The sequence below is a fragment of the Manduca sexta genome, chromosome 7 (genome assembly GCF_014839805.1).
Source record: "Manduca sexta isolate Smith_Timp_Sample1 chromosome 7, JHU_Msex_v1.0, whole genome shotgun sequence".
Taxonomy (NCBI): Eukaryota; Metazoa; Arthropoda; class Insecta; order Lepidoptera; family Sphingidae; genus Manduca; species Manduca sexta.
In genome coordinates this window covers 6,280,586-6,304,243 of record NC_051121.1, presented here as the reverse complement: position 1 = coordinate 6,304,243, position 23,658 = coordinate 6,280,586, and the positions used below count along the sequence as shown (strand labels likewise).

General features: G+C 36.1%; 3 long non-coding RNA genes and 1 other non-coding gene across 4 annotated transcripts; 1 reads left to right on the top strand and 3 right to left on the bottom strand.

Annotated features, from left to right (window-relative positions):
• Positions 1 to 953, bottom strand: LOC115441407. Its single transcript, XR_005111963.1, has one exon. It is a non-coding gene; the product is annotated as a general transcription factor II-I repeat domain-containing protein 2B (transcript).
• An 8,751-nt stretch (positions 954 to 9,704) lies between these two features.
• Positions 9,705 to 12,834, bottom strand: LOC119193838. Its single transcript, XR_005114076.1, has 2 exons — positions 12,742 to 12,834; positions 9,705 to 11,212 (listed from the first exon to the last, which is right to left on the bottom strand). It is a non-coding gene; the product is annotated as an uncharacterized LOC119193838 (long non-coding RNA).
• A 418-nt stretch (positions 12,835 to 13,252) lies between these two features.
• Positions 13,253 to 19,820, top strand: LOC115441391. Its single transcript, XR_003938462.2, has 3 exons — positions 13,253 to 15,382; positions 15,509 to 18,859; positions 19,444 to 19,820. It is a non-coding gene; the product is annotated as an uncharacterized LOC115441391 (long non-coding RNA).
• Positions 19,821 to 20,012: 192 nt separating this feature from the next.
• LOC119193837 lies at positions 20,013 to 23,379 on the bottom strand. The gene is made up of 2 exons (XR_005114075.1): positions 21,450 to 23,379; positions 20,013 to 20,239 (listed from the first exon to the last, which is right to left on the bottom strand). It is a non-coding gene; the product is annotated as an uncharacterized LOC119193837 (long non-coding RNA).
• Positions 23,380 to 23,658: the final 279 nt, after the last annotated feature.

Sequence of the window (23,658 nt, the reverse complement as noted above, 5' to 3'; positions counted from 1 at the left end):
TCAAATCTGATAAAATACCGTGAGGTCCAAATATTCGGCTTTAACGAAGCACTCCGACAATATTGTGTAAGCAGTTAAAACTTTTTCATAAAGTAAATATACTTTTGGTGTTTCCGATTGCATTTCTTTGTTGAGTTCTGTAAATATGGGCAACGCAAATTTCAAAAGTTCTAGATAAAGCTCTGTGGTTGGTTCGGGGGCCTTGTTGAGAATTGCTTAAGCAGAAAGTAAGCGATCCACATGGACAGCCGCTTGAAAATATATTTTTATGGCCGGCAATTGTTCTAGAATCCTGTTAACGACCTGAATAAGTGACAACCAGCTTGTTTGGCTAAGGTGAAGCAGCTTGTGTGGCTTAATGTTTGCGAACGCTTGAAATGTTTTATAGTCGCCTATACGTTTTGGAGAATTCTGTATATGATTAAATACTTCTCTACAGAAGTCTTCTACACCTTTTGGCAATTTTTCGCATGCATACGAGGCACACAGGCTAAATGAATGTCATATGCACTTTTTCGCAAAAAGATGAGGTATATCATTTTTTAAAAGTGTTACCAGAGAAATCATTCTCTGGTGACACCAAACATAACGTTAGCACCATCAGATGCATAGCCTTACATATTGGTTTTGTAAGGTTTGTTTTTCTCGGTAAAATACTCTATGATTTTACCATGCAACGCTGTTGCTGTTCCATCTTCAATGGGTATCAGTGTAAGAAATCGGTCTTCAACTTGAAAATTATCGTCCACTGTTCTTACAATCAACGCCAAATGATTAATGGTAGATTTGTCCGTACTTTCATCCACAAGCAAAGAAAAGTTATTTTCTCTTAAATTCTCTATCAGGTTTTTTTGCGCAGTTTCTCCAGTTACATTAACGATAATTGCTCTAGCTTTAGTTCTGCTCATATATAAACAGTTTCTCTGCAACTTTAGAATCTGGACAGACAGCGCGTATTAATTTTGTCAAATGGGACGCTACATTAAACGAAAGATTGTGCTCTGCAATAAAACAAGCCACCTTGATTTCACCTTTTTTGCAGCTTGTTTTGGATTTTGTGAGCTCGAAGATAACATTGATGTTAATGTTGGTTGTTTTACTAACATTTTGCAATTATTGACGTCTTTTTTAGAGCTTTTGTGGCGCAGTAATTCATGAATCCCGCATTTTCTATCACAATTACAAGCTGAACAGAAGAAATACTTGTTACCTTTAGCACTTTTCTTTAGCCAGCCTTTGAACTTTTTATCTTGTAACCACGAATCAATAAACTTCTGTTCATACTTCAAAGCTTTCTTCCTAGGAGGAGTTTTGTCGGAATCCGATTCTTCGCTACTCATTACTAAATAATAACTTGTTTGCTTAATCGAGAAACAACTGTGAGTAACCTATTTATCTAACTTTCCTAGAAAGAACTGGTTTAAACTTTAACCTAATCGAAAAACCAAGACGAAAAACTATCGATATTCAATAGACAACTATCTCTTTTACACTCAAGAAAGTATAAATGTAGCTATCCTTTTCATTGCGTGAACGGTGCCGCGTAAGAAAACGGGAACTCCCCAGCCACAGCGCGCGTCGAGTCTATAAAATTCGGATACACGCATAAACTATCAAAAAAACAGTAGAAAATCGTACTAAAACAGAAAACAGTGTTGTCATGTCAAAAACAGTAAATCTACTGCTAAAACAGTAGGTTTGGCAACATTGATTACAGCTTTAGAAATTAGGAGAAAAAGTTACGGAATTTAATCAACGCAAAACTTCTTTCTTTTTCCAGTAATTCGGCATATTTTTCAGGGTCATTAAGTTTTATATATTCATATCGTTTTATTTTTATTTATTATATTTTTTTCTTATTTTCTGAGGTATTCCCCTTTGATATTTTGTATTAATCACTGAAATATCAACGTAATAATAAATTTATATTCACAAAGCCTTAAACTGTATAGTAGTTTTAAGGACCAACTCGATGAAATACAATATTCTAAACAGCAGCAATTGATGTAGGTGCATCATTTTTGCTAATTCTATTCAAAATCGTTTTGACAACTTTCTTTAGTTCATCGTATATTATATGAATCCGTGGCTCTTCTCGCTGAAAAAGTCCAGTGAATTTCACAAACATTTGAGCACTTGAGACAACAAACATTACCTTTATTTTAACTGACTTTTGATTCAGGAAATTATATATATTTTTATAATTTTTTGACATAGGTTTCGAAGTCTTTTTAGATAAGTATTTAGTAAAATATTCAATTATTGCAAGCCATTGCTCAACAACTCTTTCTGCAGCTGTTCCTAAAGTCAACCACCGGGAAGAGACGTGCTTCAAAAAACGGTGATTAGGCAATTTTAACTTGTCTTGAATAATTTCAAATTCTTCTCAGCGAGCAGACCAGCCATAAAAAAAATGTGTATTTGAAAAATGAAGTCGGATACATTTTCACCATACGCGATTAAGGCTTTGAGGAATGCGTTATGCACAGTGTGTGTAAGGCAATGACATTTTACAAATAGACGCGTCATACACTAACAAAATTGCACATAAAAACAGCGGAGTATTTACTATAGTCACAGCCCTAGCGGCTCGCATCGATACGGCCCGAGCGAGCCCGAGTGGTTCCGAATGGGCCCGAGCGTCGGCCGCCCCGTCGCCATGACAGTCGAATAAAATGGATTTATTAGTTTAAAAAATAAGTTAAAGAGTGTATACTTATTACTAACGTATAAAATGAAACGTTTTTTCATTCACAGTTGGAGTATAATGTGTACATCGTCTAAAAACACAGGAAGGCATTTTATTTATAAAAATACAAAAAGTTAGTAAGCCGACTAGTCGCGACAGTGGTTGGAGGTTGACTAAGTGAATGTCGGGCAGTTACCTTACTTTCGTCTTGCCAGTATTGAGCTCGGATAACGTATCTATGTAATAAAAACATCTTAGGTGTAAGGAGCGTCTTTCCTTCAGGGATCGACTGAATGAGACAACTTCTTTTTCCAATAAATTTCGTGTATTTCTTTTCTTGTTTCACACATATGTATTCACAGCAAATTTTGCACATTAGATATACTTTTTCTTTGGTTCGAGAGTCGCTGAGTTTTCTTGCCAGTTTTCTAAATTCGTGTTGATGCTGAGTGCAATTGTCTCAGAGGCCTTCGTTTACATGCAATTTTATAGCGGCACCGTGCGCGATGGGTGAGAGTTCGTACGCGCTTTAACCTGCGCCAATCACAGCCATCGGCGCACGGGCCGCGGCGCACGCGTGCTACAGCGCATGCGTGGCGGAGCGCTCTACGGCGCATGCGTGGCGGTGCGCGCTACGGCGCATGCGCGGCGACGCGGGGGATCACCCGCGGGCCGCGCTTACACACCGCCACGGGTGCACGATTACACAATTTAAACTTTATACAATTATTAAAACACCAAATAAATATGAAATAAAGAATAACAAATTATCTAACGTATAAGTATGTACAATATAGGTGGTCAGGACGCCGAGGTCGGCTCATTGTCCGCAACAGTGTGTATATTGCAATTTCCTATATCCACTAATTTCTGTCTGCCCAGCAATGATAACGATTCATTCATTAATTTTGTGACCGCTTTATTCACATTTGGACCATCACATCCTAGCGTGAGAAGCTTTATTCTGGATAGCCGAGCATTGTCCATAGCTTCGTTCAGTTTATATAAAATATCTTGGGCAGTTGCTTTACCAATCAAAAACGTTTCTAAATGACTCGTTATTATGATATCTTTTGTTGGAGACCAATACCTAATAGCCACTTGCAGTTCTTTTTTTGATGCGACATTACTTGTTTCATCGAAACATAAAGAGAAATATAAATTATTACAGTCATTTATTAGCTCCTTTTTAAAATATGGAGCTAACGCATCACATATTAAATATCATGCCTTTGTTGTTAACATAGAAAAATCTGTTGGCACCGAACCCGGGAACATTGTAATGAATAATTCTTTTATTGCATTGCAGGATGGCTCTATAGAATAATTAGATGCTACCATCTTCATAGCCCATAAAATATTTGCTCTTGTGGCCCCATCTTTGACGCTGTATATTTGTATACTTTCATCTTTACGTAGAACGTAAGGAGCTGAAAAGATTTTTAGAATTACTGCCAGCGATGGAATCGCACTACTCTCGTGCTAGTACACAAAAGAAGTGCTTGTTGCCAGAGTGGCGTTCAAAGCGATCCCTTTATGATTTTTATGTCAATGATTGGTGTAAAACCTGTAATGTAGTTGCTTCATCGATCTGCAAATTTCACGAAGAATTTGACAATCGTAATCTCAGATTGTGTCACCCTAAAAAAGTCCAGTGAGAAATATGTGCTTTCTATAAAGTTGGAAATAAATCCCAAGAAGAATATTCTGAACATCTAAAGAAGAAAGAAGAAGCTAGATCTGAGAAGGAGAAAGACGTACGTGAAGAAAATATTGTTTTCACTGTAGACTTGCAGGCAGTTCTGATGGCACCTAAATCAAATATAAGTAGTTTGTACTATAAAACAAAGCTCCAAATATACAATCTTGCCTTTTTTAATTTAAACAAGAAAGTTGGCTATTGTTATTTATGGAACGAAACTGAAGGAGGGTTGATATAGCTGACGTGAAACACCGACGCTCGACGAAGTCTGCAGTCGCTGAACACTCTGAGGGAGGCGCCAATCATTATCTGCGACTAGACAAGCCACAAATCCTCGCCAAAGAACACCGATTCCTGCCTAGGATGATTCGCGAGGCTATTGAAATTAAAAAACATCCTAATTTCCAATAGGGAAGATGGTTGGAAGCTTGCACAAGCCTGGAATCCAGTTCTACATTTAATTAAATCGGAACCCAAAAGACCGGCTGCCAGACTTCAAGACACTGTGAGCTCATTCTGCGTAGATCGGACCACCAACAGCTAAAATTTAAAAAAATTTAAAAAGTTGTATAATTGTAAAATGTAGGTAGATATTGTAACTTTGACTTTACGGATGAACAACACCTCAGTCCCCCCCGTGACCATGAAGGCTGCAAAGTCTTCGAAACGTCGGGAGAAAATAAAATACTAGCACCGCGATAGAATCCGAAAATTAGTTTAATTTCAATGAGTTTGCAAGTGTTTGGGTAAGCTTAATTGAAAAAAAATTTTTACAAAATGAGTCAAAAAAAAACTAAATAAAATAATATTTTATAGCGATGGTTGCACCAATCAGAATAGAAACTGTGATGTCTAATGCATTGCCGTGCACGGCTATGAACAATAACATCATCATAGAACAAAAATTTCTAGAAGTCAGGCATACGCAGATGGAAGCCGATAGTATTCATTCTTCTGTTGAACGGGCCCTTAAAAATAAGAATATCAATGTACCCATTAGCAGAGAACATTACCATTTGCAGATCAGCAAAAAAACACACCAGACCTTACGACGTAACTTACTTAAATCATGTTTTTTTCAAAAGCTTTAATGACTTTTAATAACAGTTTTAGTGTGAACTGGCCCTAAAAAAATTAAATTCGTCTTTTTTACAGACAAAATCACGATAAAATAGTAATATAAGGATAATCTCGAATATAAAGATTTCGGGAATATCATCGTTGCTAAATATTGGCAATGTTTCTTACAATGAAAGAGTCTCCCTATCAGACTTTAATTTAATTAATCCTATGCGCTTTGATCAGGTAAAACATATTTTAAAATTATTATGTAGTTATGTATTTTGTATCTAATTATTTATTTATTCCTTCGAACCCACTTCGGTTTCTTCTTTAGGCCTTCGCTTCTGGTTGTTCAAGTATGTTGTTTCGAAAATCTGAAATTGGGAATGGGAAATTTCTTCCAATATGGAAAAAACTCCTAAACGCAACAATAACGAAAGAAACGATGATGCCTCTTGATGAAGATATACGAACAATAACTGAAAAAAATCCATGAACTTGAAAAAAGTTATTTGAAATAGCTAAAAAATGATGCCACTGTTTTGAATTATGAAAATTTGTGTGAAGTCACAATTGCACATATAATAGTGATGGATAAGAAAAGGGCTGGAGATGTAGCTGAAGCTGAACTTCGTTTTTATTTAAACAGGAAGGATGAAGAATCACCTTCCGAAGTTCATGAGCTGTTATCGCAAGAACAAAGGGAAGCAATTGATAAGTTAGATGTCTTTATGATCCCCGGAAAGAGGACTCACTCAGTTCCTGTACTGCTAACAAAACAGATGCGAAGAAATATAGATCTTATTGTTGCGAATCGGAAATTGGTTAGTGTTGCCGACAATAATCCTTTACTTTTCGCTAGACCACTAACCTCTCGCCCATTTGATGGTGAAAAATGCTTCAACAAAATAGAGTATGTGCAAATAAAAATTCCTAAAATGCTTACCGTAAGGTCGGGGTACATTAGCCCTAGGGTGTAACTTTGACCAACAAACTGACAAAAAGGACATTGTCGAAAACGGCCCCAGAACCAACAAAGGTGTGACTAGCACCATAATTGTTTATGTATTTTTTTATATTATTTGCAAATATGTGTATAAAACGGACAAGCTGCTACATCCAAAATGAATATATAAAAGTATTGTAACGACTTAAAGTCAAAGTCGCCGACATGTTTACAACTAATTGTGTATAGAGATGTACCGGTTCGACAAAACGATAAATCTAATTACCGATAATTAATTATTGAAACATTTTAATATAATTTCGATTTGTGAGGCGATATGTTCTTTAATTATTATAATAATATTTAATCGAGCAGTGGATGCGTCTCAAATAAATAAGTAGTTTTAGGACTAAATTGATTATAGATCAAGTCGTCTATGAAAAATGTTTTTTTTTTAGTTTTTAATTCATATTGATTTACTTTGTTTATTTAGATTCTATATTAGCGACCCGCCTTAGCTTCGTACAGATAGCAGACCATAATATATTATGCGAACATTTATTTTTCTGTCGTACAAAATATTTATGAATTATACATATAAAAAGTAGCGTTCTTCTCTCTCCCTCCATCCGGGGGCCTCAAACTCTCTCCATATTAAATTACTATCGGATCCGCCCGTGTGAAAGGTTTTCCGGGATAAGGGTCCCGCTAAATATTTTTCCGAATAAAAATAACCCTATGTTGAATAAAATCGATTTTTGTAAAAATGATCGATATAATCAATCCAGAATCTAGTCGAATAGTATCCCTAATTCTGACTTCATTTTTCCATTCAATTTAATGTCACTCACACTTCACTCATCAGAGACAAATAAACTAGACTCTCACTTTCCATATAATATATTATAATTCTCTGACTCTCACTATACCATTGACGATTCGGCTATTATAAAGACTCTGTGCGATTGATTACGATATCGACATACACTGGCTGTGATTTCTGGACTTTGTGAACTGATGTAACAATTTACCTGGCATTGATAACGGATACGAAATGGAAATTGCTTTTACATTAATTGTGGCTCTGTTGGCGGGTCCATGGTGTTGGAGAACGAGCAGATTCGCCATTGTATACAACAATGGACAGCGCCTCATTTGGTAAGCACATTTTTCTTTAATCGTACAAGTTTAACTGCCGCCAAACTTCTAGTTCGCTCCTCAGTTCCTGTTCTTGGTAACTGCGTGGAGACAGCGAGCAGAGTCTGTATACTACCTACTACACACTTTAGCATGTGGCTGTGGCACCTTAAGAGCAAACTAACAAGTATATCGTTGATTAAAAAATGTGTGTCATATGCTTGATTACTTCTTACATTTAATTCAGCTGGAAGATTTGAATACATAAATCTGCTTTCCTTGTGACACAATATTAATATATTGCCATTCTAATTTGAGCATAATGTGTTTGATTGTTTTTTTTTTCATATTGTAGCTCTTGATCTTGTATGTACAGCATGTTGGACCACGGCCCAAGAGCCTATACATACTTCAGCTGTAACAATGTTAGTAGAAGCTGCATGCTCTGTAATACAATGTTGGAAGTCCGGACTCGGTGATTGTGATTGGCAAAACTGAATTGATAAATAATACCATAACAACAACCCTCCTGCACAATACTCAGATAATATTTTATAAAACAATGTAGGTGATGAGGAAATAAATAATATGAACTAAAAATATTTTTTTATTTGTTTAATTTAATCCTACATGCCCTAAGAGTCTACCAAAAGTGTGTAAAATATGCCATGCCTCTAATGAAGCGTGAATGCTCAACAGTGCGCCTCTGTCTGTCTCTTCGGGGAATACATACGACGTACGTATATATAGAAAATACATAAAATCTAAAGGGTACTCTTAGAGGATGTAAATAATATAACTTACATAATTAGGTACCTTTTTACTTATAAAAAATTATATGAATCAAGTCTTAAAGTAGCCTGATTTAAGTAAAAAATAATCAGATACCTACATAGTGATGAATCTTTAGGGCTTATATATATCGGATAGGTACTTATATCAATAAAAACCATATTTAAAGCGTAAATGATAGGACTATAAATCTACCTTGAACATTGAAAAGCTTTCAATGTTTACTGTCAATTATAACTTCAAAATCTCATCGTTTTTTTGGATTGATGCGATATCCCAGCTTGTCCGTTTTATAAATAATATGTCATGAGAATTTATTAATGATTCTAAATATTACAAACATTTTTCCATTGCTGTTGGTTCCAGGGCGAATTATGTATGGGCACAGAACAATGTCCTTTAAAAGTCCCGCCAAGCCGTCTTATTGGGAGGTATTGAAGTAGTTTACGCAATAATCGATAGAGATGGCTTTAGGCCTCTTGTACACACACGTTTTTTCGCTGTGTGTAGGCACGATCGTCAGTGTTGTATGGATCACTATGGAAGCTTGTAGACGTGCACGGTGCGGCGGCGCGGCGCCACACCACGGCGGCGCCACACTATGGCGCCGCCGCCGTGTGCGCCGTGTCTGCCCCTTGGCGCGCGTATGGCAGTCTATGGGAGTGTGTCGACGGCGCCGGACCTATGAACGGATTCGTGACAGTTTACGTACGCTGATTCCCGATTTTGTTATAAAATGAGTATAAATCAAGAATTATTAATAACATTGTTTCAGGAAAGGCCTATAGTAAGGGATAAGACTATCGATGATTATAAAAATAAGCGGCATAAATATGATTCCTGGAAAGATATATTTATTAATTTACAGCCCACATTTGCAGACTCAAATGGTGATGAAAAAAACAAGTTTGGTAAGTTAGAGATATTTAATAATTAACTTTTTACTTCTGCATAGTTGTTTTGATAATAGAGGCGAACTTCGTTACACATAAAATATTGTACAAATCTGTTACGAACTTCATTAGCCAACAAACTTTCGCGAACTGCATTCGTGATAAAGTAACTGTGTTAGTTCCGATTCTGAATCAAATGTTGACTCATTTTCACTCGCATTGTAAAACTGAAAGCTTTCCTCGAAATCTTTGTGTTTATTTTGGTCAATAGGAATGCGTGTCTGGTAAGCTAAAGGAATATTATTATCTATATCAATATTCAACTCTCTTCGATTTCGTGTGGTTTTAGTTTTTTTTACTTAATCTATTCACTTGTAAGCATTATCTTGGTAACTTGTTTTATATAAAACACCCTAAATAGGTTTTCTGCTTTAACTTTTTATTTTTTTATTTATTTATTTGAGAAATTTACAGCGATCTTAATAAAAATACAATGCTTCTTTTAATTACATTAGGTTAAATATGGCCAATTTTTGTTCCATCATTAGTGGTTCAAATGTTCATAAGTTTTAGCTTACATTTAAAGTCCTTTATTAAATCCTGAGACACTTCAATCACTTTGTATGGCTTATCATCAGCTTTGGCAAATCTAAAAGCTGTATACCATTGATCAGGCGTATACAGCAATTTATCTTTTGTCTGTCTTTCAATTAAAGCGTGCATACTGTCAGCTTCATTTTGAGTGTGACTATTAGTAAGCGATGGATAATATCTATATTAAACTTTAAACTAGCTAACATACAAGCATCTTTTTTAGGTTTATGAAAACCTATATTGATGTTTTTATTAATGATATCTCGGTATTACCTCACGGTAGTCGCTTGAGAAGAGTATTTATTAGGATCAAACCATTCGTTATATAACTTAAACTTTTTTGGGAAGGATAAAGAGCCCTCAAGATATTTTTTACTTGATTTTTTGCGAGTGTAATGTGATTCTACAGGAGAAAATGCTTCAATGTGATCTATAATACTGTGTACGATTTCTTCATTTATAATTTTTGGGTGATTAATATGTTTACAACGCTGGTCCGTTTCAATAAATCCATTTCTTTTATCGGACTTTTCTAAAGCTGTATAAACAAAATTAAAACTAATAGAAAGGATTCTCAAGAACATAGTTTTGCAAACCGATATTTTTGTAGTCTCAATATTCCTTGACTACTTGGAAGGTAATAAGAAATAGTGTGAAGACGTTTTGAATTTTCTTTTTCCACTGTAAATCTTTTTTTTTCTGCTCTTACAGTTTACCTTGCCAAAAAATCCCATTGTCTTGAGTGGTCTCCAATACTCCAAAACATATCAAAAATTCTTTGCCGAATATCTTCTGTAAATTTTTCACTGCATTTTTTCCGACACGTTACGGGGCAAGAAGTTTTCATAATTCTCTTACCATGTACTCTTCCGTTTCAACTGACATATTCCAAACCTCTATTAACATTATATTTCCTCTCCTGATCCTTCCATTTTTTATGAAAACGTTCTCTTAGCTTTCCTTTATTTTTTTAGCAATAGAAATCCGCTTACGATGTTTGACGTTATTGGACGGTGAGTATGTGATTTCATTAATGTCAAATACAGGGGTAGCGACCGCAGGACTGCGAATTAACTCAAAAATAACAGGTGATGAGGCAAATGAATTATATGACGAAGGTACTGGAGTAATATCACAATCATTTTCAATAATGCTATTCTGGATGGGCGAATTGCCTGGAGTGTTTTCTATGACTGATGGCGATCGCTTTCCTGTTTGAATTCTATTATCGCCATTCGCTACCCAAGGCGAGGAGCAAGGAATATCATCCGGGAATAACATGGAAGCGTTAGAAGGAATATTTTGCAATACATCCTTGCTATTGTTCAAATCAACATCATCAATTAATATTGATAGCTTCTCTTCTGTAAAATTTGCATCAGGTGGCAATGGAGACTCTAAAACAAATATTAATTTAATTAAAAAACTCAAGAATTCATATTTTTGTATTAATCATGCTAAAAACAAGTAATAAAATATATAACAGATAAAAGAATATATTATAACACAATTTTCACAATAATTGAATTAGTTACATTATTATAGTCATATGAGTCAAGTGTCTCCTATATGAAGTTTGTTGGCCGTATACTGGTGTAACTGTAATTGTATCAGTTTATGGCGTACGAAGCGACGTGTAACAACAATTACCAAACAAAAATAACAAAATCACACTTATGAATATTGATAAATTAAATACAGAGAAACTGAAAATATCTTCTATTTAATTTGTTTTGTTACAAAGTAATGCGGTTGCTATGATGTCACAGAGTAGAAGTAGTAAGAAAGTTAAAACGGCAAAGTGTGAGTGAGCCTTCAAAGGCACTAAATTCAAAATTACATTCAACAAATATAAATAAAGATATCACCGACTCCTATGTTATATATAGTTTATTATATTTTCATTGGTATTCTGTCCTCCGTGGGTATTATTCACATTGTCATTGAGTAAATTTAAAATTTTTCGCGCCCTGTTTGACTACATTCTGTTACTAATATTAATTAAACATATAACATATAAGACACATACATCCCATTTACTTCATTCAGATAGTTTATTTCATAATCCAGTATGTCAAAGAATTACTAACTACTGTGACGGAAATAGAAGTAATGGAAGAAGATATTAGTACTTCGCCAGATCTAACGGAAGAATTTAATTTGTGGAGCGAATATTACAAACTTGTAAATAACAAAAACTCAACGCCTTCGCATAGTGACCACAAAATCCCTTCCGAGCTGAGCTATTTTTTAAAAAATCCAGTGTCTGATCTTAAACAAGATCCTATCCAAGTTTGGAATAATGTCATCGGTTCCACTTAGCCGAAATAAAAAAAAATTGCGGTAAAATATTTGAGTACTATCGCTGCATCAACGCCATCCGAAAGACTGTTTTCAAAAGCTGGCTCTACTCTTTATCAACAAAGAAATAGATTAAAAGGTTCTTCTTTATCAAAATTACTTTTCCTTCAGTCAGTTGAAAAAAAATACTGGAATATGTAATATTTTGTAGTGTTTCTTAATAAATTTCGAACGATTTCCCTGTTTTTTATTTCTTTGTTAAATTAAATTAAAATTAAATTCCAAAATCATCGATGTTATCCAACATCGATGTTCGGTTTTCGATGAATATCGAATATCGATGTTGGGTTTTCGATTATGACATCGATGTCAACTTCGATGTTTTTCTAATATCGATCATCCCTAGTCGCAATAAACTTGTATCGATGCATCCCCCCCTCACTCGCCGTATATACTGGTACGATGTTATTTGGATCAGTATACAATGTACGATTTTAACTGATGTTGAAATTGATTTAGTATACGTGAAATTATCTCGGTAATTATAGTTAGCTTTTAAGTTTTTTTATACCTGACATTAAGATCTTGGTTCCTTATGTATGTTTATATAAAAATAATAAAATACCTTAATTTGTTAGATGACTCAGTATAGTTAGGAGGTATCGGAATGTTCGTTTTAATTGATCAAGTTGATGACCACAAAATGGGCGAAGTAAGTGGTAAGGGTGAATTTCCCGAGACCAAAAATTGCGTGGCATCGATGAAATCTGTAATAAAAAACATAGACAAAATGTTCTAACATTTTTTTCTGGTTAGGTGAAATAGTAATCTATGTGTAGCACAAAATATTTTATTAATAGGATTAGCAGCTACTTCAAAAAAAAAAAGTTAAATCTCGAAATCTTTCATTGCCGCGTTTGTCCACACGTAACCTCGATGTATATTATACCTCATTGATAAAAATCTATTGGTTATTTATATTAAAATCTAGTTTTATTTGATACGTGAATAGTTAAAGTATTACAGAATACATTTATTCAAATATTTAATAATATTACTAATGGTTAATAAAAATGCATTTGTCCTAGACGTACATTTCATCGCCGTTGTCTAAACATGTTTAAGAATATCGTTTTATCTAACGATATGACCCCCCCCCCCCCCCGCTGTGCGCTAAACATTGCATACAGTGCCGCCTAAGTGCTCGACGTGAAAGGACGTGTAAAATTTCAACGTGATTTACAACAAAAATTCCGTAGATACCAAAAATCTAAACATTCCCAGTTCACCGCGTTACAAAAAAAACTTGCTTAAGTTGCCCGCGAAAGGAATTTATATAAAAAACGAATCGAAAGACTACATCAGAAAGGAAAGGATACAAATAGCCAGCAAAGAAAAGAAAAACAGTCAGCGGTAGATTTGAATGATAAAAGCAATACTAGTAACACAAAACAAACTCGAATCCGCCAAATTGTACTAAAATTTATTCAAGCATGTGTCCAGAAAGGACACGTTTTCACGTTTAAACCCATTTTGCGTGCTGCAACCAAAAATAAATATGCGCACACTTGCTTGTGTGACAAACACGAAAACATGGATCTGCTAACTGAATTTCTAAAAAAGAATCATATCATAAAAGAAAATTCGACAACTGACGTTATTAAGAGCATATGTTGCATCATTTTTAACTTGGATGGTATACAAAGAAAGTGAACAGATTTCCAATATACCAAGAATTTGATAACTCGGAAAAAGTTTTATATTGGGCCTGGGAAAAACAAAAGAAAATCCTACACTAAAAACGGGATTGAGAAAACTGTCGTCACCGTTGAAAAAGTACGACACTACGTAGAACCGTTAATACTCATAAAACAATTTGAAACTAATCTTAAGCCATTCCTTAACCCTTTAAATCCTACGTCATTTAAACTGACAGCTGTCACGTAACGCCCTGAAATGGGGACGGGCAATTTCTATGCGGAATGCCGCGCAGAAGCGGGGCCCCAAAAGTGCCCCAAACATCGAAAGCGGCACCCTGAGTGCCGCAAACGGCTAGATAAAAAATAAAATAATTTGATATATATTGACTATATTTATTTCTTTAGACAAGGAAGGTTAGAAATCACACAAAAAGTACACCACTTTATTGTAGAAAGACAAAGACTGCTTGCTGAACGAAAATATTTATTACCCTCACATTTAAATATTGACAAACTCTATAAGGTCTACAAAAATAGTAAGTATGCTAATGCTGCTGTTAAGAACACATATTTTCGCCACATTTTTAATTCGCATTACAATTTGGGCTTTGGGACTCCAAAAACTGATGCTTGTTTTGAAAGTGTTTAGAGCTCTCTGGAAAAATAGCTTCAGAAACTGATCTTCAAAAGAAAACTGTACTTATGACTGAGAAAAGAGTTCACTCTATAATAAGAAATGCAGTTCCAATGCTTTTAATTTTCTAAAAACAAAGGTCATAACAAAATCTCTAAATCCTCAATATTTTTCCAAATAAATTTTCGTTTGATTTAGATCTAATACAAGAGTTTTCTCTTGGAAGAGCTTTTTCATGCACATTTATTATGAAAAAAGATAAAATAAAGGAGATTCGAGGGTGGTGAAGTCTAACAATCCGCACTAGGCTAGCGTGGTTGACTCTCCCTCGACCTCCACTCTTCTGTAGTAAATAAACTTTTACGTTTCTGACGCCAAATTTCTAAAGATACAGATCCCAAACGCAGACGCAGAATTGAGAATTCTGCGTCTGCGTTTGGGTATTTTCTGGATCTTGCCCATATTTAATTATTATATCTGGGTGATAGATCTCCACTATATCTTTTTCTTTCAAACCGGGATAATCCGTGGTCATCAACCCGACAACGACTTCCCACTCCCCGCCTTCCACCACGTCCGCGTCCACGGCTGGGTCCCCGGCCACGTCCATTTTTTGTCCACGGACATTTTCCAAATATTTTGCCAAATCCTTTTTCACTTGAGGTAGATCTAATACACGAGTTTTCTCTTGGAAGAGCTTTTTCATGCACATTATGTAAAAAGATAAAATCAAGGATATTCGAGGGTGGTGAAGTCTAACAATCCGCACTAGGCCAGCGTGGTGGACTCTCCCTCGACCTCCACTCTTCTGTAGTAAATAAACTTTTATGTTTCTGACGCCAAATTTGCGTGCAACGCGACCCGCCGCCTTTTTGAGCCATTATCTTTGGCCGTGGCACTACATATTCACACACGTCGTTGTTCCCGCTAGGGTGAGTGTGCCAATTTACTAACCGCTAATCATGTATTCTGGGCATCAGGGCTTGTGAGCTGTCACGAGTCGCTGGCGCGGAATGTAAGCCTAGCTTGCATTCCGACCTGGTGGATTCCGATTCCAGGTTCTTCTTTACGGCGTGCCTTCTTCTTCCACGGTGCTACCACGTGTGCTTGTACGGTGCACTATCACGGACAGCAGACGGACGGGAGAGCTGCCTCCCGACCACGTCCAGCTGCGCACCACCATCGTCGGGTGTGCTGACCCCGACCGACTGCCGGCGAGCTGCCGCCGCAGCCAGCCACGTGCAACATCTACGTGCCGTTCGCCTGGATCGGAGTTCCCCAGGCCAGTGACTCTTGTTGCATAACACCGGCAACCAGTACCGGGTGTAACGCGGAGGTGTAAAAATAAAGCTCGTACCACGTAATTACCCTGAGTTTTTAATTGTCTCCCTTCTATCTGCGGGCAGGTCCTCAACCGCCGCAGGTTGTTGGAACATAATGATATTAAAACAATCGAGTTTGTATTCTCCGCAACGGGATATTATTTTATGCCTGCAGACAGACAATTCGGCATTGCTGAGAAAAAAAAGCGAAAACTTGATGTCATATTACACCCTGATGTAATAAAAGAGATTTTGGAAGAAACTTCAACATTGGTAAGATTGGGGAAGGACTGTCCAATTTTTAACTTGAGAGATGCTGTGAAAACATTTCTAAGGCCCACAACATCATGGAATATGGCATTTAAAGAATGCAAACGATTCATTCTGAGGCGGTCAAAAGTACCAGGGAATGTTTTGGTAAGAGGTGAAATTTACTACAAAAGTGATTTAGCAAAATCGGTAAACATATGCCAACGTAACCAGATGATTGGTAATATAATACCACAACAGTTACCGAACATAGTTTCTGTTAATAAAAAATAATTATGTGATGTCAAAAAGTTGCAACATAAACATTTCGCCCCGAAGTGGAATGATAGAACAGATTTATCTTTTTACAAGGATATATTTGATCAACAGGATTCTCTCGCCTCTGCGTATTAAATAGGCATTATAATATTATTAAATTAAGTATAATCTAATAATAAGTATTATAAACAAGTAAGTGTAAAATACATTAATTAAAAAACGAAATGCTTTTTTAATTAATGTATTTTTTTATTCAATCCTTTAGTAAGTACATAATAATATAAAGAATGATTAAATAAAACTTTACCTACTACATTAATTATACTTAATTAAGTGTAATTAAATTATACTCGGGTAAGTTGTGACAACCCTGATTCTAGGTTCACAAACACTCGATGTGTTTGGGATCAAAAACGGTTATCTACATCGTGATCAGTTTCAAAAACAGCATTCTGTAAAATTTATTATCAAAGTAGGCAATCTAAAAAAAATTAAAACTGATTTTGTGACTCTTGCAGAGTGAATAATGTTAAAATAAGGTTTTTACTAGATGTATAACTTATCGAAGATGCTATATAAATTAGTTTTTGAATGGCAAGGATAATGCAAAGAAAATAGGACGTTTTTTTTTATTTATCAAAATTTTCAAAAAGATTCCCGGTTTTGAAACTAGTCGACTCATATGTAATAAGCAACGATAATCTTCTTTTTCGTATGAAAATGCATGACGCACGTCCTGCACAGCTCCAGATAAAACGCTACTGAGCCGTACTTGGCCGATGCCTCGCCCGGTGGTTTTGCCGTGTCATGTACAAGCTCTCATGTTTTTTCAGCTGTACGGCTAACACGCCGTACGGTTGAACGACCGTGACGTGGACAAGAGGCCTTTCTGTTCAAAAAATGCACTGGAACAGTTTTTATGATTTAAAGTTTCTAGCTGAAGAATAAAATCTCAATTTTAGAAAAAATATTCATGGCGAACCAATAAAATTGACAGAATTAACAATGATTAAGTTCACTAAGAATACTGATAAGTACAAATATAAAATGTCCTTTGAACAAGATTGGTTTGAAGCCAAGCTAAAGTTGACACGAGAGCGTAACAAAACCCCTTTAAACATAAATTTGAGACCGACATATAATTCAAAAATATCTATTTCAGAAGCGAAAAGGAATGGTTTATTGTAATTGCTTTATGCGCCGGAGTTAGGTGGATCTATTGTAAATGCTTGTGTAGTATTACACAACATTTACAATAGAGCGAACACTCCTGTGCAGCAATTGAGCAACGATGAACAGAATCGAGAAGAGCAATTGCAACTCAATTATAATGTAAGTGTAGAAGCAGTTCAGCACACACGCAACAGTAATGTCGCTTTGGTGCAGGGCTGGGCTAAACGGAGAGTACTTATTCAGGAACTCTGGACAAGGAGTAATGTATAGATGTTAAAATCCTGAAAAGAGAGAGTACACTAGTATTATTTTTTATTTTTTCATTAAATGAACTTTGTCAACACAAATTATATACCATTTGTTGCAATATTATAAATTTCATCCTTCTTTATCGATTGGCACAACACTGTATGCTAAAACTCTACATTGCTCTACATTGTATGCTAAAATCTCTCAATAAATCACGTTCGCTGAAGTGTCTGCTATTATTTTATATCTTAAATCATCAGGTGGTTTGGCCCAAACCCACGCAATTGTTCAAGTAATTGTATTGTGGTTCTGTACTTGATGAATAATGACACTGTCGTTTATGACAATATATTTATTAATTAAGACTACAAACATAATTATAATCAGACATGACCAGGCCGACGCTATCGGGACGTAAAGTGTGCGGAAGTGACAGTGGCCGGAAGGACGCCACATAGTGATGTCACTTTAGTAAGCTGAGACTACATCACTATGTAACATCTCCCTTTTTCATTTTTTGTTTTTAACAAAGACAATTGAGACTTAAGACTAGTTTCACAGAATGACAACATATACATTTGGCTTATAACTTTTACATTCCTTAATTTATATGACATGTTACTTATACATTTGTGTAACTTAAAGACTTAAAATTTACTTAGACAATTACACTTGACATTTATCAATCATATACTTAATCTTGCAACCTGAATGGGAGATTGACCTGCCTGCCACTTCTAGTTTTAAGTATACCCTTTATAGGTTCTTCCTTTCTCACTTCCTCCTTTTGACTTTGACTTATTTCTTGACTCTCTGTTAAATTTTCTGGAATATTTTCCTTATTAAGACTTGAAGACGGAGGACATAACAAGTGTTGCCTATTTCTTCTAAATGTACATCCATCTGGGGCTTCGACAATAAATGATCTAGGTTCATCACATTCCTTTATGACTTTTCCAGATTGCCATTTAGAATCAGGTGATTTTTTGGACATCACCCTATCTCCTTTCTTGACTTTAGACAACTCCTTAGATTTTTTATCAAAATAAAATTTCTATTTGACATTATTATGTTGTTTTATTTTCCTATATTCCTTATGACTTGTTATTTTAGGTTGCAGATGCTTAACAACGGTAGGTATTAGTGTTCTCCGCCCTGTGGAATGGGGGCGTTTGGAGAATTCCACCACGGTATCCCCTGCCTGTCGTAAAAGGCGACTAATAGGGGCCATCGGGGGGTCGTCGGCGGGCGGCTGGGGGCCGTCCGCCCTTAGTGTACGTTGTGCACATCTCGCACATTGTGATGACCCCCGAGATGGACGGCAGCGTGGAAGGTAGGCCTCATGCTGCCGTTGACGCCGAGAGCGTCCTTCGGTTACGCGGGGGCTTCTGAGCCCCCCCATAGGAGACGGGCCGCAACAGGCGGCACCGCGCAGGGACGACTGCGGACGAAAACTTAAACACTTCAGTCAGAGGAAGCCCACAGTCGTCCCTAATGCGCCGAAGACGGCCACCGCGGAGTTTTAGTTGGTATGCCGTACGTGTATATAGGTTAGGGACTCGGCCCGGCGGTCACCCGAAGGTCAAGATCAAATCCGGGTGGCTCAACGCCGGGCCGTAAGGCACGGTGACCCCAACATAACCGCTCAGTCGCCCCCCCCCGAAGGCTGGGCGGTAGTCATAAGGCACTTTCTCCGCGAAAACAAAAAAAAAAAAAAAAAGGTATTAGTGTTCTGAGACGACGAGACATCAATAATTCAGCAGGAGACGGTAAGTTTCCTCTAGGTGTGGTCCTATATTGCAGCAAGGCAGGATGAGGATCATCTCCAGACTCAGCACATTTGGTAAGTATGCGCTTTATTATTTTCACTCCAGATTCCACTAATCCATTTGACCGTGATAGGTAAGGAATTGACGTTGTATGACATATACTTAAATTCTTGTGAACTGTAGGGTGGACCATTATCTGACATTATTTTTACAGGAATCCCGTGACGACTGAATATAGGTTTCAAAACATTTATTAATGCTTTTGCTCCTGTTGAGCTGACATTAGCTATTTCTATATAATTAGAATAGTAATCTTCGACGACAACAATAGTTTGACCTTTAAATTGTAAAAATCTATACCGACTTTTTCCCAAGGAAAAGAACTAATCTTATGAGACATTAGAGGTTGTGGAGGATTTGCATTTCTGTGTGACAAACAGATTTCACAATTTTCTACACATTGCTGTATATCATGTGACATTAATGGCCAATATACAACACCTCTTGCAAATTTTTTTGACTTTTCTATACCTTGATGACCACTATGTATCATTTTCAGAATTTCTGGTCTCAACTCTTTAGAGTTTGACTTTAACAGCATGTATTTCATGACGACAGTTCCAATAAGGTAAGACTAATTTATTGACTTCAGATTTTCTATCAGGCCATCCATTTTGATAGTAATTCTTCAGTAGTTGCAGACTTTCATCTTGTTCCGTAGCCTTGGTGAGCCACTGGAGACGTTCTGCTGTAATAGGTAAGTGATTAACAAGCATATTGACATGAACCCTGACATCTTCATCCAGCTCATCTTCACTGGACTCTGGTAAAGCTGCTCGAGACAATGAATCAGCTATGTACATTTTAGTACCAGGTTTGTATTCAACTCTTAAATCATAAGCTTGTATTCTCAACATTAACCTCTGTAGACGCGTTGGAACTTCTGCTAAAGGCTTTTTAAATAAAGTAACTAATGGACGATGATCTGTTTCGACAGAGACTATTTTACCATAGACGTATTGATGAAAACGAATACATCCAAAGACAATGGCATATAATTCTTTTTCGATCTGTGCCATACGTTTCTGACTTGATGTTAAAGTTTTAGAAGCATAGCAAATTGGATGATTATCCTGAAGCAAGACTGCACCGACTGCTGACTGACTTGAATCTACTGACAAGAGAACTGACTTTTTGACATTATAATGTGACAATACTGGTGCCTAACAAATAATATTCTTAAGACGTGTATATATAGCTTCATGACTTTCATTCCATAGCAATTCACTTGACTTTTTTAATAAGAGACGGAGAGGTTCAGTTTCCTCTGACAAGTTTTTAATAAATGCTCCTAAATAATTTAAAATACCTAGAAACCTTTGCAGATCCTTAAGACACATAGGAGACGGCATATCCTTGATAGCCCTGACTTTTTCTGGATACGGTGACACACCCTGTTGTGAAAATATGTGACCTAAATATTTGACTTGTGTGTGACCAAATTTACACTTACTTTTATTAAATTTTAAATTGACTTGTTGTGCCTTCATTAATACTCTTTGTAAATTTTCATTATGTTCTTGACGATCCTTGCCATAGACTAATATATCATCAGCATAGACCATAACTCCAGGCAATACACCAAATGTTTCAGTCATAATACGATGAAATATTTCAGGGGCACAATTAATACCAAATGGCAATTTTTTAAATCTATACCGACCAAAAGGAGTATTGAATGTACACAACATTGAACTTTCTAAGTCCAGACGGATTACCCAAAATCCACTACTCGCATCCAGAGTAGAAAAATATGATGCACTATGCAACTTAGATCGTACATTATTAATAGTAGCTATTGGATAATGTGATCGACATATAGCTTCATTTAAGTTTCTTGGATCGAGACAGACTCTAAGTTGACCATTCTTTTTCTCAACTAATAAAAGTGAACTTACCCATGATGTTGGCTCAGTGACCTTACAGATGACATCCATACTTTCCATGTTGTCTAGTTCCTTCTTCAGTCTATCATGAAGTGAGAATGGAATTTTCCGAGGTGAATCTATTTTAGGACAGATATCATTATTAATTGTGATATGACATTCACCTGGTAGACCCAGCCCAATCCATCAAATACAGACTTCAATTTAGACAAAAGATTCTCTATATGAGTATCTTTTTTGACATAGCATGACTTAAATTCAGAATTATTTTCATGTGCTTGTAATTGACAATTTATATTGCTATTTGTAAGTTTTGACATTTTATGACATTTAGTTAGACTAGCCATATTATTTTGACTTTGACAGTTGTTTAATTTTTCAATATTAAACACTCTTTTAACTAGGCCCAATTCTGTACAAGTATTTTTACCAAGTACAGTGGTTGACGACACTTTTGCAATAATAAATTTAATATTTTTATCCGTTTCTGACTACCAATACTAAAAACACAATTAAATGTTTGTTGACCTAATATTGGTATGGTATTTCCACAATAAGAAGTTACTATAGCATGACAAGGTGAAAATTCTTTGACAACATTTGGTGACTTAAATAAATTATATGACATTACATTGGCATCACTGCCAGTGTCCAATATGCATTTTATATTGATGTTGTTAATAGGTAAAATCAATACTCCATTCTGCTTTTTTAGAGTGACTTGAATTTAAATTTCCAATTAGCATATTATTTGACACATTAACTTTGGACATTTTCACTTTTTGCTACATGTATGAGTTTAACAGATTTAGACTTACAGCACGCTTAATAATGTCCTCTAATTTTGCACTTTCTACACTTTGCATATCTAGCAGGACACATGTATTTATGCACTTGACCACATTTAGTACATTTTGTTCTATCTTGAGACTGCGACCTGGCTCTTGACTTTGAGCTCGCTCGTGACTGTGGTTTGGTTGATGACTGACATTGATAAAAGACATTGGAAGAAGACTCCTTAAATTCTTCTGCATGTGTTTTCGCTGACAATGCTTTTAGCAAGGTTTCGCGCCTTTTCTAATGACAGATCTTCAAGTAACAACTTTTCTCTGACATGATGAAAAGTTTCATGCATATTAGTGATGAAAATATCTTTTATTATTCTATCTTGGAGACTACCAAATTCACATGACTTACTCTTATTTATAAGACGAGTTAGGGAATCTTCTAGACTTTCATCTACTTTTTGTTTTGTAGTGAAATATTTGTAACACTCATATGTAATGTTTCTTTTAGGTACAAAGTATTGTTCAAACTTTTCGACCAGTTGCGAAAATTTTACATTTTCTGTGTTTAGGTTGAAAGTGATGAATATATTAAGACATTCGTTGCCAATGAAATGCAACAAGACAGCCACTTTGCGGTCATCCAGCTCATCAAAAATGGCGGTCGCTTTCATAAAAATGACAAAACTTTGATACCGTCTCTTCCAGTTTGTGGACAGATTTCCTTCTAGACTCATGGGCTTGATATTACCCATAATGTTGAGCTTCTTTGACGACTTGGAAGTCATTTCTTGCCGCTCGCCACTTGCCGTGTCTTTATCGCTTTTAGACATTTTTCTTTTTTGATTGAATTGACTTCTGACACCATATATTGTGGTTCTGTATTTGATGAATAATGACACTGTCGTTTATGACAATATATTTATTAATTAAGACTACAAACATAAATATAATCAGACATGACCAGGCCGACGCTATCGGGACGTAAAGTGTGCGGAAGTGACAGTGGCCGGAAGGACGCCACATAGTGATGTCACTTTAGTAAGCTGAGACTACATCACTATGTAACAGTAATAATAATAATAATATCAGCCCTGTATTATATACTTGCCCACTTGCTGAGCACGGGCCTCCTCTACTACTGAGAGGGATTAGGCCTTAGTCCACCACGCTGGCCTAGTGCGGATTGGTAGACTTCACACACCTTCGAAATTCCTATAGAGAACTTCTGAGATGTGCAGGTTTCCTCACGATGTTTTCCTTCACCGTTAAAGCGAACGACAAATTGACAAAGAATACACACATGATTTTAGAAAAGTCAGAGGTGTGTGCCCTTGGGAATTGAACCTGCGGACATTCGTCTTGGCAGTCCGTTCCACACCCAACTAGGCTATCGTCGCTTAACAGTAATAATCAAAACTATTATCAGTAATAGA